Below are 5318 nucleotides of genomic sequence, written 5' to 3' on the forward strand. Positions count from 1 at the left end.
CACTCTTCCGAAAGCTATTGTAAAAGTGATCCAACCCATACTTTTAGAATAGTTTATGACAAATTCCCTTTCTTATGCATTTGAGTTGTAGTTAATTGTGACTACTAGACCCTGGGAATGCTTAGGTTTTGATGCATTTGGGAGTCTTTATTGATGGCCTATGTTGCCTTTTAGTTGTATATGCCCTTATCCGGTTGTGTGTAAGCTTCGAGTTCCTCTCCTGGGTATGCTCAGAGTGTTTGTACATATCCAAGTAATCTATGTAATTATAATTTTTAGATCAAAAAAGAAAAGCCTTAAAATTGGAGTTTTTTTTCCTATTTTAATATTATTTTATAATAAAATATTAAATAATACTTCATTTGGGAAAAATTTTTCCATTTTGAGGCTTATGTAATCTTGCAGCTTAGTCTAGCGAGATTTGTTTAGTTATGAGATTTGCAAGGAAAATGAACCATGAGCTGACGCGTGGCAAGCTGGGAAGCAAATCTCGTAGGACCAAGTTGCGAGATTTGTAGGGGAAATAAACCGTGAGTTGAAAGATTAAAAAATAAAATAATATTTATATAACTTTTTTTAAAAATTAATATGAAAAAATGAAAAAAATAAATTTATAATTCTATAATTATAAATATTTTTCATAATTACCTTCTTCCATATGTAAAGTAAGGGCCAAAAATCTAAAATATTTTTTTTTAAAAAAGGACGTTTTCCAACTTTTCTATATTTTGAATAATTTTAAAACAATGTGACATTTTTGTAAATATTTGAAAATTTAAAAATAAAAAATAAAACTATTTTTACAAGTGAATAGTGATACTTCTTTTTTAAAACTGTAGTTCAGTTTTTTTAAATAAAAAATTAGCTACATTTTGTCACGCTATAGAATATTTGTCACTCTAGCAAATAAAAAGTGAATATATCTATCCAATTCTATTAGCTATTTTAAAAATTTATGAGTTTTTGTTTCAGTTTCAAGGCAAGTCTTGATTATTGGATTTTAATATGCTCCATTTTTAAAGTTATTTACTAACTCGACATTTTGCAAGTCGTGTGCTTTGATATATTTTTCGAAGTAATGTTTCTCAATTTTAAAACAAGTGAAGTGATAATTCATTGTAAATTTTATGTTTACCATTTAATTTGTTTTTAATACTATTCTAAAAAAAATAGAAGTGAATGTTTGATTTTAAGGTTTTCCTCAGTTTATATATTTTTTTATTAGAGTAGAATTGCATGTATGATAGGAGGATTAAAATAGTGACAATAATTTTTTGAGATATTGCATCATGATGACTATTTCTTTGATAATGAATAGATTTCAAATACATTGTTGCATGAATTCGGGTTGTGAAATACGAGATCAAATAGCTGAAGCGACAATCTATGAACTCATAAAGTACTGTATCATTGAAGTCTCGCATAGGGTATCTTGCGGTCACCCGCAATACATATTGATTTGGATCAATATGCAAATATTTATATATCTCCGTATACAATTTATTTAATTTAGTCTTATGATCAATTCGAATTGGTCAAACCAACTTAGTGCTATAACTAACATCTTCTACTCTCGTGATAATTCCCCCCCCCCCCCTCACCCCTACACAACAACACTGTCACCGAAATACTACTTGAGCTTCCTGCCATTTAAATTGACCCTCAGGAAATAATAAAGACCTACAAAAAACAAAATTGCATATATAAGCGCATGTCATAACACCTATTTTCATTCATGCTAAGTTAATCAACTATAATCATGACTCCATTCATTATACAGCAATCTTTTAAAATAAAGTTCAGCATGCGACATTCGTTAATCATTCGACACATGGTTTATACACTTTGATTATTTTGGAAAAAATCTTATAAAAAATTTGGCAACATGCTGTCTATAAATAGAACATTTTTCCATCCTGCATATCACAAACCATGCACCAGATATCTTAAGAGTTTCTACAGCATGCAATTCACAAGTCACTACATCAGCCATGCAGGTGGCATTCAGTTCAATCAGCATGCACTCCTAATCAACTACCAGCATGCATTTCACAATACTACATCAGTCATACAGTTGGTGTTCCAAATTAATCATGCAAAAATAGTATATTCAAAAACATTTAAGAAGTCAAACTACTGTGTGCATGAACATGCTCATCAATAAATAAATTGTGTTACTATTTAGGGAATTAACATATTTGTTTTGACAAAATTATTGTAACGTAAAACAAATTTAGTTTAAAAATTAGTTGAATCATATAAGCAAATCACCAAACTGCCCCTTTTCCGCATTCCCTAAAAAAATGTTTTTGAGTACATGTAAATATGCTTTTAACAATATTTAGTTTTTATCCATGCTTGCACTGAGTAGCACTTAGAAAGTTCTATGATGTTAGCTTTGGTGTATTCCCAAGAAGGGGGGGGGGGTGAATTGGGTATTTAAAATACTTCTTCCTAAGTTAAACCAGATTAGCAGTATTGTGTAACTTAGGATCTATCTATGCAATTAAAAACCCAATCATTCACAATAAAACATACACGTGCAATAAATAAATTGCGAAAATATAAAGAACACACACGATATGTTATTAGGATTTGGCCAATACTGCCCACGTCCCCGCCTTGGCTCACCAGCACAAGGATTCCACTATGGCTCACTTAACGGGTGGAGCGGCACTGGTTACAACCAGGTCAATTAGTGGGGCTGACCTCAACCTATAATCACACCTTACTAGGATGGTGAACCTAACTTTCCTAACTAGGTTTAAGCCAATCCGGGGCTATTCCATAGGGCTAGTCTCCCTCTTCAAGCCCACGCCTGGAATACAACAATCAATATAATTTGGCGTACAAATAAATGTTTTTTAACTAAGCAGACTATGTACCGATTCAACATAGTATAATCAATGCACACCAATCATGTAAGATTTATAAGCTCAGTGATGTATGTGTGCTATCAACACTTAGTAAGATGTACACTTAGTAAGATGTATAATCTCAAATATGCGAAGAGTGTTCTAACAAGATGATCTTTTAAAGCAAAGTATATCAAATCTCAATATCAGATTAGTGTTTCAAAGATGCTAGTAATAATATTCAAACGAACCCAAAAATATTTTCTCAAATGTATCTATCACAAGAGTTGTTTGAAATCAAGCTTTGTAAAATATTTGCACATAAAAATATAAGTTTAATGAATCTTGCAATCCAAATGTAAAGACTCACTTAGCTGTAGGAATTTTTCCCAACCAAAGATTTATTGACAAAATCAAGGGGAAACATTTTTTGCTCAACCCTCCAATAAAAATCACAATCACAAATGCAAGTGAGGATATCTAACAATTTAGGATGATGAATTAAACACTTACAATGTAATTTTTCTCAAAGGAATGAAGGTATTTGAGTGTTATGGACTTAGTACAAGAGAATAAGATTTGGAAATTTTCAGAGGATTTCTCCTAATCACTTTGCTAATTCTCTGTTAATCCTTGCAAATGAGTGTGTATATATAGACAAGGGCAAATTATGACCGTTGGGGAACACATAGGGTATTCTTAAATTTGTTTAAAAATTTTTAGAAAAATTAACCCTATTTAAACCTTCTTAACCACAGTGAAAAATAAAATAACCCGAGAGTTTCAGGGGCCCGATCCAAGGTTCGGTCGCCCGAATAGAGACAATGAAAAAAGTTACTTTTGAAGGTTTGGGTGCCAAAGTCAACCTTCGGTTGGTTGAATGAGGTGATTCCTCAAAAAGTATGCATTTCGGGTGCCCCGTCTGAAGTTTGGTTAACCAAACTCACAAGTTGGGTCGCCCAAGGCTATTTTGAACACTAAGGTTCGAGCACCCGGGTTAGTGGAAACTGACCTGAAACACGTTCGGTCAAGCATGGAAGATGTGAACATTTTGGTTCAGTTTGCCGAACATAAGTCAACTTGTTGACCTGTCCATGGTTCGATCACCTAAGGTGTTTTGAACACCAAGGGTTCGGTTGCCCGATCACTCACAAATTTTCCTATTAATTCCATTTACACTTCAATTTATTCCTACTAAGGTCTATGAGGACGCCGAAAAAATCTGGCGTTGGTCGACGGGTGATCCCTAACGCCAATCTACGGTCTTGAACTTATAAGATCCTATCATGCATGATATACAGATTATTATACACCATTTCCTATATTACTATTACAGACTCGAATTAAGCATAATATAAATTACAATGAATAACTATTCTAGGTCTTTGTTTTCTTTAAGTCTTTATGTGTCATTAACTGATTTCATCAACATGAACCTACACACAAACTTGGCAAACATTAAATACCAAAAGTATTTGTCATTATCAAAATCAGGTATGACCTATAAGGTCAACATATGAAATGGATATATTGCTTGAAAAAGTTCTCATCAAGTGTTAGTCAATATTCTCTTATTAACTGTATATTAGTTATTAATTTTTGTTAATGATATTTTATTTAAATTAGGTGTTTTAATTATTATTTTCTACTTAATATAATTCACATTATTACTTTCTAATTAACAACAATACATATCATATAGTATTAACATATGATTGTGAATTTTTTTAGTAATATTTCAGCAGTTTTAATTATTATTTTTATAGTTAATATAATTCATATTGTTATTTTTTAATTAAAAAATATATATTATGATGCATATGTTTTAAATTTGTGTTAATATTGGTACTATTATTTATATTAAATCCCAAAATTATTAAATGGTATTTTTATTTAAATTAGGTTTTTTAATTATTATTTTCTACTTAATATAATTCACATGATTACTTTCTAATTAACAATAATACATATCATATAGTAAATTAACATATGATTGTGATTTTTTTTAATAATATTTTAGCAGTTTTAATTATTATTTTTATAGTTAATATAATTCATATTGTTATTTTTTATTTAAAAATAATATATTATGATGCATATATTTTAAATTTGTATTAATATTGGTACTATTATTTATATTAAATCCCAAAATGATTAAATGGTAGTATTGTCAAAGAATTTCAACATATATACTGCGAAAAAAAAAAAAAAACAAATCTAAGCTACACATTAACATGCCCAAATAACAAGCTAAAATTTTGACAAGCTGAATAATAATTAGACATTTTATACTTATTGAACAAGTATGGGTTCGTTTTAAGAAATTAGAATGTAAATTAAAAGCATGAAGATAGAATGCAAAATCAGAAAAAATGGACAACAATAATATATACAAATAAATACAAACTCCAAACTCACAATGTCAATCCAAACTATAATTCATTTTAAATTAAAATCCAATCA

This window comes from Malania oleifera, chromosome 8 (assembly GCF_029873635.1).
Source record: "Malania oleifera isolate guangnan ecotype guangnan chromosome 8, ASM2987363v1, whole genome shotgun sequence".
Lineage (NCBI taxonomy): Eukaryota > Viridiplantae > Streptophyta > Magnoliopsida > Santalales > Ximeniaceae > Malania > Malania oleifera.